This window comes from Girardinichthys multiradiatus, chromosome 13 (genome assembly GCF_021462225.1).
Source record: "Girardinichthys multiradiatus isolate DD_20200921_A chromosome 13, DD_fGirMul_XY1, whole genome shotgun sequence".
NCBI classification, from domain to species: Eukaryota; Metazoa; Chordata; class Actinopteri; order Cyprinodontiformes; family Goodeidae; genus Girardinichthys; species Girardinichthys multiradiatus.
In genome coordinates this window covers 31,408,162-31,421,834 of record NC_061806.1, presented here as the reverse complement: position 1 = coordinate 31,421,834, position 13,673 = coordinate 31,408,162, and the positions used below count along the sequence as shown (strand labels likewise).

The window sequence follows — 13,673 nt, the reverse complement described above, 5'->3', positions numbered from 1 at the left end:
TCTGTCAAAATGTTTCAGTACGACTGGTAAACTACAAAGCCGCACCGCTTGCAGCATTACGGCTACCGTAGTCAGGGGTGTCACCGAAGTAATAGCGGTAAACACCTGTACTGTGCTTACTCCTAGTCCAACACCACTTGTGTGTGTATAACGTTTGAATGTACTGTTGCAGGAATTGCCTGAACTATATGTGATTAGAAGCTCAGTGTGTGGGGTGTATGTTTCGTGTGTGTGTATGGAAGATGTTGACATTACTCCTCCGGACAGAGGTGGCGCTGTGTGCTGCCGTAGCTGAGAATCAAGAGTGAAGGAGTGACGTCGGTATTATTGTGTGTGTGGGGTGTGTAGAGACGGCGACCGGAGCAGCGGTGTATGAGTCTGTAAGCCCTGTGTTTTTACGTGCTGCAAAGTCATTAAAAAGAACCCCGAATCTCGTCAACAACTCAGTGTTTTGATGCTGTTTCTTCATGCTCAACTCAGCAACGTATGAGTGAGGGAGTTAACCCCGAGGAAACTAGTAACTTCGGCCCTGGAGAAAGCATCTCCCCTGTGTCATCAGACTACGGTCAGGGGACAGAAACAGGAAAGGTTAACAGTACTAACGTTTGATTTAGTGCATCAAACTGTTTCTTTTACGTGTTTACTGAATCAGGGAAAAGTTCCCTTTCACGTTTTAACTAACGTTTGATTTCAACTTCAACTTCATAGACTCCAATGCATTCCTAACGTGCGGTTGGCTCTATTCAATAGAATTCTATGTAGAGGAGACCTTACCATGAGAGTGAATGGAGTTATCAGAACGCTGGTTTGTAGTGTATTAATAAAGTTTGACTGACTGACTTATCTGACTGTTTTGTTGACATTCTCTTTAGCACAGCTCCATCTAGTGGATGCATAACGCAACCCCAGTCAAACGTTTGACTGCAGTAGCTTCTATTCTATGCGCCTTATAATCCGGTGCGCCCTATATATGAAAAAAGTTCTAAAATAGGCCATTCATTGAAGGTGCGCCTTATAATCCGGTGTGCCTTATAGTGCGGAAAATACGGTAATTCTGTGTTCCCAAAACATGGTAACACATTAGCCTTTCAGCAACAAAGTCCTGGGATCAAATCCGAGCCTGACGTCTTTCTTCATAACGTTTGCATGTTCTCCTCATGCATGAGCTGATACTCTTCGGATACTCCAGCTTCCTCCCACAGTCCAGAAACATGACTGTTAGGTTACATGGTCATGCTAAATGGCCCTTGGTTTGAATGTGTGGATGCATGGTTGTTTATCCTATGTTAATCTGTATTGCCCTGTGATGGACTGGCGACCTGTCTCTGCGACCCTGCATGGAAACGCAGGTATAGACAATGGATGGACGGGTGAATGGATGGATGGATGGATGGATGGATGGATGGATGGGTGTTCCCAAAACCTGCTGAACCTTCTCACATGTGATATTACATAATCTGCTATAAAGCCAGAGCAGTATAATGTCAGAAACTCCATTTGTTTTTGTTTTTTTAACTAGTTACTTACTTTCAAAGCACTGAAACCAAACTTAGTTATTGACAAACATACTGAAGTACAAAACTGCAGTAAGAAGTGTTATTCCACACTAATGGCTACATATACATATTTATATATATATTTTTTTTAGAATGTTTGAATTGTCTGTACAAGATTTTATGCAACACTTAAACTGCAAGCTTTCTAAGAAGTTGACTTATCCCATGGACTTATAAAGGATTAGAGTAGATTTTTGGCAATAAATATTAAACTATGATATTTCTTTTTTGTTTTTTTTATTTCATAAAGCTTATTTCAAACAGATATACCTGAATACACCTTTGCTGCTTTCCTTAGATCTAACATGGAAAGGAGTGGCTGGGCACAGCTAAAGGCCCTTTGTGATTATCTACAAAATTTAACTCCTCTATAAAACTGCTTTTTCCTCAGGGTTATAAGGCAATTTGCAAACAGTTTAAAGTTCATTGGTGTGCGGTGAGAAAGTGTATTCACTAAACATTTAAAACAGTTGCTAATCTTTCTATGAATGGAAGCAAACTCTGGCCCAAGGTCAGACATTCCAATGCAACCAAACCACAGGAAGGACCAAAGAACCTGTAGGGTCAGTAGGGTTATTTTAATGCATGATGCATCACAAGCAAAGAACAAGTCATTTAACAAATGTCTCGGTCTGACAGTCATGTCACATATTTGCTAATTAGCCTTTACCTGCAAATGTAACAGAAAAGCTTAAGATTTTTAGGGAGTTTTAGCTAAAGGTGAAAGGTGTACTGTTGACTCTCTGGCTGGCAGTGAAATCTTTCCAGAAGTGTAAATACAAATCTCCCCATCTGCTACTCCTTTCCTTTACTGGGGTTGCTTCCAATGACTGATTCTTTCATTGGAGCCTCTGATTCAGCTAACATGATGCTATTTAGAGACAATGATGTGCTTAGCATTACTTCTCCTTTTTTGTTTTCAAACAACTCTGCCTGGCCTGTTGTTTCCCTGCACTTTTAGGAAACATTTCCCCTTTAAAGGTCATGTTTACAGTTGCAGCTTATTATCCCTCCGGCCCGGACGCCTTAAAGCCCTCTGTGATTACAGGATTATCTGTAGTTTAAGTAATGGATGCAACACATGTAACAAATCAGTTATCAGAAAGTGCACAAGCTTATGAAGCTGTTCTACACCACACATGCTGCCCATGCGGAGAGCTCATTCTGATCCCTCTGTCCTCTAAAACTTTTTTTTGGGTTAACAGTATTGCATAAAATTGTAAAACTTGATGTAGACATCCTGCTGACAGTGGATGTTTTGGGACAGATTCTGGTTAGCAAAACAGGTGACAACTGTACATTGGCAGTAGGACAGCAGTGGTAAGTCTGAACTGTATTTTTAATCTACAGGGTATCATTTATAATTTCATTATGTGTGAGCTATAAAATAACATAACCATGGACAGGTGACCACGGCGAATGTATGTTTTACACAGCAGTTCTGCACAGCTATCAGACCAAGGCATTTCTACACTGCATTTTATGGCCACAGCAGTAACCTCATGGTGCATTAATGTGCACCTCGAACACTGAATTATCTTTATTGAAATCCATGTAAAAAGAAATTATCTATCTTTTCAATCGTAAAATACAGTCACAGTTGTATTCAAAACCTCTTTAATGGCATCAGTGACCAGTTTTTATTGTTATATATTGTTTATATTTAACAATAAATTCTGACTTACTCTCCAGTTAGATCCACTTCTTTTCAAATGCTATAAAATATACAATCAAGTTGGTATCAGAAAAAAACACAGAGCCATATTGATTAGTGACTAATAAAGCATATAGTTTAAATGTGAGACTGCCCTAATGCAGCAACTTTGATTATTAAGTTTTGTTCAATATCAATTATCAAGATCTGCTCAGCACCATGGACAGCAGCCCAATTTTTTGCCTGATTTTAGTTTGCAGCAGTCTGCAGTAGTTGCATGTAGTCGGTAGGGAGAGTCGGCACAAAAATCCGTCGGTGTTTGATCGGGTAGAGGCTGGAGTATGCTAGTGTGTGAGAAAAAACAGCCTGACCCGACCTCAGTCACAGTCAAACAGTTTTTGAGGCAGATCTGGATATAGTCGAGTAGTTTGAACTGATCATTGACCTAACTCCAAAAGTGCGTTGCCAACAACGAATAAAAAAGAGAAGTTGGGATATGGCAGCAACTGTAGCTGAGTTTTGTTTTTTTTCTTCTATACAACATATACAATATATATATATATATATATATATATATATATACAACATTATGAACATAAGCGTGCAACGGGAATGGGCATTATACATACTATCTTACTAATTATTACAGCCACATTTTGTTAACAAACAAACAGAATTACAACTGAGAGATACTCAGATATTCAAGGCACAAAGCATAGTAAATACTGAAGGGTTTTCTAAAATAAACCACACAATTCACATATTGAATGTAAAGGTAATGGGTCTTCAGTTAAAGAATTGATATTTCTGCATAAAGTATTTTCCACATAGAGTATACATAGAGGATAAGCCAAATATAATCCATTCGAATTCTGAGAATACTGCCACCAACTGGTATTTATGCCTTTAAACTGTAGGCCTCGCCAGAGTTTCCATGAGAGTTTGGTGTGCTCAGTTGACTTTAGTTGGTCTGAAAAATCCTGTTGTGCATGAGCTGGTCCAGTTAAGTGTGTGATCCCCAGTCTTTCAGTCGTAAATCAAGACCAGTCTGTTAGTGTGAACACATAGTGTTTTGAAATCCTGCGATGACCTTGAAAGTTGTGTACTGAGTACCCAGCTTTAGGCTGGAAGACTGCTGATGTTCACTATGAGCAATAAGTCTAGACTCAGGCAAACTTAGGTTTTGTTAACTAAGAAGTGTACGTTGGCTGCAAATTGGTAGCACTGTTGCCTTGCAGCAAGAAAGTCCTGGGTTCGACTCCCGGCTGGGGATCTTTCTGCATGGGTTTCCATGTTCTCACCGGGTACTCTGGCTTCCTCCCACAGTCCGGAAACATGACTGTTACGTTAATTGGTCTCTCTAAATTGCCCTTAGGTTTCAATAAGTGTGTGCATGGTTGTTTGTCCTGTATGTCTCTGTGTGTTGCCCTGTGATGGATTGGCGACCTGTCCAGGATGTACCCTGCCTCACGCCTGTAGACTGCTGGAGCACCAGCTCCCCTGTGACCCACGATGGATTAAGTGGTATAGAAGATAGATGTATGAATTTCAACTAATTTTAAAAACCCATTTACTAAAGAAATATATTGGGCTCAACATAAGAAGAAAATCAGTACACTCCTTGAATGTTTGTAAAACCAGGAGCACCTTCTGAGGAACAACATAAAATCAAATAGAAAAATTATAAATTACAGTAATAGTTTCCTAGATTTAAAAAGGTTTAGATTAAGACTGTGTTGACCATTTCTATTAACAATAATTTTTTTTTTTTACTTTCCAGCATTTCAGAAATGGCTTGAATATCAGTATAGTTATCATGTCTATGACTGAATGCACCATGGAGCTGAAGCAGACACAAACAGCTGTGTAGATACATTTTAAATATGTTCCACTGTCCCTGCAAGACAACACAATTAGAAAGAGGACTGAACAACTATGTATTGTTTGGTAGGGTTCCCAGGGAAAAGCCTTCCTCACTAAAAAGATCACAGCCCTCCGGTTTAGATTTGTGTTTTGGTCAGATGAAATTTAATTGAAAATATCTGGCCATGATGCACCACAGAATATTTCTCAAAAACAAACAGCATATCAGCACAAACTCCTCACTGTAGAACATGGAGATGGAAGTATAATGGTTTGGTCTTTACTTCACCCTCACAACCTGGGTTCATCACAGTCATTGAGTCAGTCATGAACACATCTGTATACCAAAGAAGTCTGGAGTCAAATATGATACCACATTCAACATGATAATAATCCCAAACATTATAGCAAGCACATTGGCTTATTGTCAGTGATGGGTAATTGTAAAAGGCCTGGACCCCGGTGAAAGGAAAGCAAAACTTTTTGCAAAGTAACACAATATGTTAGTAAGATTTGCTCATTGTTATCGTTTACACATCTTTTTTGTTTATATGTTTTTTTGTTTTAACTTTTCCCACCTGAAAAGGTTTCTAGCCATTGCTTACAATAATGAAAAGGATTTTTCCAAGATGGAAAAATAGGCGTCATGAATCCCTGATAAAGCCAATTTTTTTTTTTCCTTAGTCTGCCTTGTCAGAGATCTATACCATCCACACAATAACAGTAAAAATCAGATGTAAGAAACACTTGCAGTCTTTGACCAGATTACAGACAAATGACTAAGCCACTTAAATGTCACTGAGAAGCTAAATGTGGATAAAGTCATGGTAAAAAGCAAGTGTGTCCTCTTTAAATTGTAGGACTTGTTTTCTATTTATTATAAAGAATTATGCACTGGCAGATCCTTTCTCTGAAAAAAAGCTGTTGAAATTTATCACAGTGAGCCTCTGCGAACAGATGCAGATGATTTGTTACACACAGCAGTGCAATTTGCTGTCATATTAAACAGTATTTACTAACTAGAAATTGCAGAAGAAAATCTAACTCCTTCACAGAAACTAAGGCTTATATCCCTCAACATCTTTGCATGAATATACATAAGTCATGATGGCATTTTTAGTACTGTTTGTTCTATGACATACCAAGATTGTGCTGTCTGTAAAGCATTAAGAGTTTCTACATTATGTTCAGTACAATGGCCTCTTTACCCCTCTCATGTAGTTAAAATACATTCTAATGGCCACTTTTTATTTATTTAATAACAGTTGAAGCAAAATGTTTTAAAAACATAATAACATTGGCATCATGCCCTATTGTTTCAGTTACAATTTACAATCATCTTCCTGGGCTTAAAAAAAAAAGTCAAGTTTCTGACTTGCTTGGCATATCTCAGGTTTGACTCAATTCATTGTTCTCTTTTTTGTTTCAAACTTTTAAACCTTGAATCCTTCCAACACTGCATCCCTGGAATGAATGATGTGTACAGGTTGCAAGAATTCTAATTCATACATTCAGAAGGTCTATAAGCAACATGTGTTTCAGATGTATGAATTTTTTACTTGACCCAACAGTAATACAGTAACCGTATACTATAGGGCAGTACATACATTGAGATCTGGTGAGGTCCAACAAGCTGATTTCTTTTCATGTTATGAAGCAGCAACACATTAGTATTCTCATGAAAAGCTCTCTGAATTAGATGTACTGTATTCACCATTCCTCCAACATTTCACCCCAGTTGAATTGTTTCCTATATACATTGTGGTTTCAATATGTGGTGCTGTTTTCATCAGGGGTACATGCTTTACTTATTAAATTTGTGTCTGACTCCCTCCATTTGTTGTTTTTTTTTTTCATGAGAAAGGATCAAAATAAGATGTTATAAGTAACTTTGTGAAAGAGAAAGCTGTTATGTTTAGTTCTGCATAACGCACACCAGCACAACACCTCATATACTACCACTAAGAACATTTCAATACATCATGCTGTAGTGGATTTGTATTTTGAATTTTCTAACACAATGCCCCTTGGTGTGAGAATTTTTATTCGGAAAGTCAGCAGTTTGCCTGTAATCCTGAGTTCAAATTTAATATGGCTGCCAACCAGTATACACAGAGTGGAAGTTGCATAAATAAATAGTTTATTCTGCCTTTTTACAATTTGTATCTAATTAAACCAGTGGCACACATAGTACTGTATGATCTCTCTCTATTTGCAAGCATGCTGCTTAGAGTTTGAATTTATAAAATGGTGAGAGATACATTGTTATCTATTTTTATTGCTAACATATTCTAACATAGTCACTTGCCACAGTTTTCGCAAATCCGATTTTTCAACTAGAAAGTGCTCAACTCAAGAGTGATGTCATTTCCAGATCAGACATGTTGTTCATGATGTAAATCAAATACAGTATTGAGTTTAATGACATGCAGTCTTCCTGAAACATACATCAGTACATGCAAATGCATCTGTTTAAAATCTCACTTGTGTGAATAGCTGGCAGTATAACTTTTTTTTTTTATTGAATAAACTCTAAACATTGTAGTCACATCAAATAGACTGTCTGCATAATATTGGGGTTATGAAACAATCTTTTTCATTTGTCTATCTTGTTGTACACTGATTAGGCATAACATTACAATTGCCTGCATAACCTTGTGTTGGTTTCCCTTTGTTTGCCAAAGCAGCCTTGACTCATCGAGACATGGACTCCACTAGACCCCTGAAGATGTGCTGTGGTATCTGGCACCAAGATGTTAGCAACAGATCTTTTTGGTCCAGTCAGTTGTGAAGTGGGGCCTCCATGGATATAACTTGTTTCTCCAGCAGATCCCACAGATACTTAATTGGAGGGAGATCTCGGTAATCTAAAAACCAAGTCAACACCTCAAACTTGTAATTGTGCTCCTCTAAATATTAGAGACCTGTTTTTGCTTTTTGCCATGGCACATTATCCTGCTAAAAGGTGTTGCAACCACCAGGGAATACTGTTTCATTAAATAGGGTGTGCATGGTCTGCAACAATGCTAATATATGGTACATGTCAAAACAACATTCAGGACCCAAAGATTTCCAGCAGAACATTGCTCAAAGCTTCACACTGTCTCCATGGGCTATGCAGCCCCTTAGTGACAAACTGTTATTTAGCAAAAAAGTCCTTTAGCAGTTTGAGCAACAGTAGGTCTTCTGTGAGATCAGATCACATGGGCCAGCCTTTGCTCCCTATCTGCCTCAGTAAGCCTTGGCTGCCCATAATCTTATTTCCAGTTCACCACTGTTTCTATCGTTGATAGATACTTACCACTGCAGGCTGGGAACACCCCACAATAGTGGCAGTTTTTGAGAGGCCCTGACCTATTCTTCTACCCATCACAGTTTGACCTTTGTCAAGATCCCTCTAATATTTATGCTTGCCCACTGTCCTGCTCCTAACATATCATCTTTGAGGACAAAATATTCACTTGCTGCCCAGCCACAAACAGATGCAATAATGTAAACGAGATCACTTGTGAGTTGTAATAATGTTATGCCTGATCCGTATATTTTACCAAGGAAAATAATTTTTCCATCCCTTAATTACATTCCTTCAGTATCAATATTCACAAATTCTAGTTTTAATAACATGCCTCCTATTGTCTTGTTTTTGTTTTTTTTTTCCTCTTACATCACATTGTTTTTCAAGTGCTGACCTGTAGGGAATTTTGCAACAACTCTTTGTAGCCATCTTGATCATTGTGTTTTATTTCAAAGCATGTGACAATGCAAAAGGTAGCCTTGCTTGCTCCACCTGTGAAGTAATGCTGCACAGATGACCAGAGGCTCACCTTGGCTGTGAATGGCCTTAAAAACAGGGAGGATGAGAGTGAATAGGAGATACGATTTTCAGCCTTTGACCATCTCAGCCAGAAAGCAACCATCTTTTTCCATTACACGGTGTCAAGCTCAACAAATGTCAAAATGTCTGGAGTGAGCCAAACATTGAGAAAAAACTGCTGGCTCAGCAGCTGATGGTCTCAAAATGGTGGAAGTAATGATGCCAAAGTATGTTTTTACAGCAAGGGCCACAAGGTCAAACAAGCAAGTGCAAAATGCCCCTTCTCAATGGTCTGTGCAAATTCTGGGATACACAGCCCTGTATTAATTAATTTAATTTCCATGGTCATCCTGGGAGTATCAGAGTATAAAATAACAGAAACAATTGTTTCATGCTCTGTTTTTTTCTAAGAAAATATCCGTCTGTCTGGCTAATGCCACACTGGCCATGAGCTTTTACTCTGCCATATTGCTCGATGTACTCACACAGACAGCTGTAAAGAAATGAAAGGATGATTAGTGTTTTTGCTACATGACTGGAAATTCAATTCATGGTGGACTGAACCGAAGCATAAAGACAAACTGTTGAATCAGGCCCACACACTCACACACATAAACACAACTAAAATGGCATCATCATCATCATCAATCCCTGAAGTGTTTTATCTCATCAAGCTTTGAGGAACTGTGTATTTACAGTATTGGAGGAGATTGATGGAGGTATAGATAAATAGAAGGGTGGATTGAAGGAAAGGAAAGGAACAGTCCATTATCCTATCTCTGAATCCCAAGCTCCTCTGTCTGTCCTGAGGAGTGATCTTCAAGCAAACAGCTTGTTCCTTGCTGGTGCACCAGCTGCTAATGCACACACACACAAACACCAGAGGACGGATCCCAGATCTGATAGGTGCCCCACAGCTAATAACACTGGAGGGATGAAAGCAGGAGGGGGTGAGGAAGAGGGGAGGTTGGGGAAGAAAGCCATAACTCACATATGATGGCTATGCGCAACAACCGGCTGAAAAATTGCAGAATGCAAATGCCTGTGCGCTAATCGCAGGCGCATGTATGCGGCTTTTTAGAAATGTCACCTCTGAATCACAGCTGCTTGCTTCTGCCTGTCACTGACTAGAACTTATGCTCTGAGTTCATGCGTGGGGTGGGGGTGTGGGGACAGAGGAGGGATTGGGGGGCCAGACCAGACACCGGTTTGTACGCCTGTGCGCGTCGGGGTGAAAGATAGCCAAAAAACACGAGAGGTTTTGGCGTGCGTGCGCATCAATGACATAGGGGTCAAAGCCTCACGCGCCGGCCGGCTGTATCCGACCCGTGACAGCGCGAGTCGGTCAAGAGTCTGCACGAGAAGCTCCGGAGAAACGCAGCAGCTTCAGTAACAGCATCAGGCAGCAAAGAACCGGGATATGAAGGGCAAAGCTGGAGACAGTTCTCCGAGACGTGGCGCAACATTTTCACCTTCAAACGTGAGAAGCCAAGAGGGAGAGAGAAAAGAAGTGTCCGACAGGAGACAGGAATGGAATTTACTCACTGTTTTCAGCAGCCCCACACTCTTCCTCCTCTTCTTCCTCTTCTCTTTTTGCTCTCCAGTTCTTCACTCCGTGCACCAAAATCCATCTGTCCATCCCTCCGCTGGACATTTCCTGCGGCATGCAGCCGGATCGATACTAATGTTGCGGGATAATGTCCCCGGGATAAAACGGAAACATGTTGTCCCCCCAGAAAAGAAAAGAAAAATACAAACAAGGCAAGGAATCAGGCGCGCACACAGTTTGGACCTTTCCTCCACTCGGCGAGGCTACATGTTGCTGGCTGCTACCTCTCTGTCCCTCTCACTCACTCTCTCCTCTCCCGTGATTTTGTTAAAATTCAGTATGTACGCTCCGTCACCTAGCAACGTCTCTCTAACTCTTTCCTCTCCGTCCTCCCTTCATCTCCCTCTCCTCATCACTTCCCCACGACACGTGTTGAATGCTAAACTAAGTTGCCCGGTTTGGTGTCATTCCTTTCATATTTACCTAATTGGGTCTTAACGTCGTTTTAAATATAATGCCTCTTCGACCGCCCTAAGTTTTTGTTTTTTTCTTTCTCTCTTCTTCGCCAGAGACATCCTGATATCTCCCCGTTCATTTATATTTTTTTTCGCTCCCTCTCCTGCTTCCTTTTCTTTATGAGATGTGTGGACTTTAAGACACATAACCTGCATGGTCGAGTATGTACTCAGCTGGTTACCTCACGATAAAAGAGAACAACAAGCGCAAGTTTGAAATGTTCGGCTTTTTTCAAATTCGAATGCGTTGATAAGTACAGGACTGTGCAAAAGTCTTAAGCCACCCTTCAAAGTTATTTACGTGGCCTTGTAAAACTATTGGAACCACTAAACTTTTTCCCATTTAAACAACTACACATTTCAACGTATTAAGAAAGACCAAAACAGAGTCGTACATAATTATAAAGATACTTATACATGATTGTTTTTTTTGTTTTGTTCTTTTTTACCAATAAAAGTCGGAAAAGTGTATTTTTAATGTTTTGCTCAGTTAGATTAGAATGATGTCCTCTATATAATCCAAGGACATCTTTCAGCAGCAATGTTAAAATGCTGCCACTGATTCTCAAGTTGGTTTTAGGTCTGGACTTTGTCTAGGCCAAAGCAATCAAATGCAATAAACCCATTGTAATTCTGGCTGTAAAACTGGTGTGATTGCTCTGCTTTATGGTAAAACATCTCCACAGTCTTCCCCTTTTTTCAGGATTGCCCTATGTTTAGCTCCAACCATATTACCTCTTTGTTTTGTAAAACAGTGGCAGAAAGAAAACCATTGTTAAATTAAAAAAACATAAACTGCCTGGCGTAAGCCACAATGAGGCAAAAAAATGTGAAAGAATGTGGTCTGGTCAGATGAGACTGTGAACTTTTTGGCCTACATTTGGCATTAACTATAACTGCACACCGGACTGAAAACATCATTCCTGCAGTGAAACATTGTGATGGTGGCATCATGCTGGGGGGTGATTTTCCTCAGCAGTTGACACGGAAGCTGGTCATAGTTGGTGGGAAGATTGAGCTGAATACAGGGCAATAAATGTTAGAGACTCCTTATAACTACATAGAAAAGCATTGACTCAATAGGGCTCAATACCAGCACATAACACATTTTCTGTTTATTTATTTAAAAAAAATAAAACCACATACTCATACTCATCATCTTCCGCTTCATCCGGGACTGGGGTCGCAGGGGCAGCAGACTTAATAGAGACTCCTAGACGTCCGTCTCCTTAGACTCCTCCTGGAACACCTCTCGAGGAAGGCATCCAGGAGGGATCCGGTACCTCAACTGGCTCCTCTCGATGTGGAGGAGCAGCAGCTCTACTCCGAGCTCCTCCCAGATGGCCAAGATCCTCACCCTATCGCTAAGGGAGTGCCCGGCCACCCTATGGAAGCTCATTTCAGCCGCTTGTATCCAGGATCTCGTTCTTCAATCCAATCCAATTCAATTCAGTTTATTTATATAGCGCCAATTCACAACACTTGTTGTCTCAAGGTTCTTCACAAAAGTCAGGTACATACATTCCAATTAATCCTAACAATTGAACAGTGCAGTCAGATTCAGCTATTTATACAAATTAGATAAAACGTTTTTCTATCTAAGGAAACCCAGCAGATTGCATCCAGTCAGTGACTTGCAGCATTCACTCCTCCTGGATGAGCATGTAGAGACAGTGGACAGTCACTGGCGTTGACTTTGCAGCAATCCCTCATACTGAGCATGCATGTAGCGACAGTGGAGAGGAAAAACTCCCTTTTAACAGGAAGAAACCTCCAGCAGAACCAGGCTCAGTGTGAACAGCCATCTGCCATGACCGACTGGGGATTTGAGGGAACAGAGCAGAGACACAAACAGAACACAGAAGCACTGATCCAGGAGAACTTTCTACAGGAAGGAAAAGTAAATGTTAATGGATGTAGCTCCTTTAGTGGTTTCTTCTAGGAAGAAAAAACAGATAAACTCTGAGCCAGTTTTCAAGGTTTGAGTCTGAAAGAGAGCACATATACAGTGCCGTGCGAAAGTATTCGGCCCCCTTAAACTTTTCAACCTCTTGCCACATTTCCGGCTTCAAACATAAAGATATAAAATTTAAATTTTTTGTGAAGAATCAACAACAAGTGGGACACAATCGAGAAGTGGAATGAAATTTATTGGATGTGTCAAACCTTTTTAACACATAAAAAACTGAAAAGTGGGGCGTGCAATATTATTCGGCTCCAAACTCACTCCAGAAGTTCAGTGAGGATCTCTGAATGATCCAGTGTTGTCCCAAATGACTGATGATAAATAGAATCCACCTATGTGTAATCAAGTCTCCATATAAATGCACCTGCTCTGTGATAGTCTCAGGGTTCTGTTCAAAGCGCAGAGAGCATCATGAAGACCAAGGAACCGAGATACTGTTGTGTAGAAGTTTAAAGCCGGATTTGGATACAAAAAGATTTCCCAAGCTTTAAACATGACAAGGAGCACTGTGCAAGCAATCATATTAAAATGGAAGGAGTATCAGACCACTGCAAATCTACCAAGACTCGGCCGTCCCTCTAAACTTTCATCTCGAACAAGGAGAAGACTGATCAGAGATGCAGCCAAGAGGCCCATGATCACTCTGGATGAACTGCAGAGATCTACAGCTGAGGTGGGAGAGTCTGTCCAGAGGACAACAATCAGTCGTACACTGCACAAATCTGGCATCATGGTTTGGGCCTCCTTTTTGTCAGC

General features: G+C 40.3%; 1 protein-coding gene across 1 annotated transcript in view; it reads right to left on the bottom strand.

The window, feature by feature from the left end:
* Positions 1 to 11,324, bottom strand: part of grin2da (glutamate receptor, ionotropic, N-methyl D-aspartate 2D, a) — a 282,278-nt gene extending 270,954 nt beyond the window's left edge. Inside the window, exon 1 of the mRNA XM_047383963.1 lies at positions 10,433 to 11,324. The gene's annotated coding sequence lies outside the window, so the exon portion shown is untranslated. The remainder of the gene's footprint in view (positions 1 to 10,432) is intronic.
* Positions 11,325 to 13,673: the final 2,349 nt, after the last annotated feature.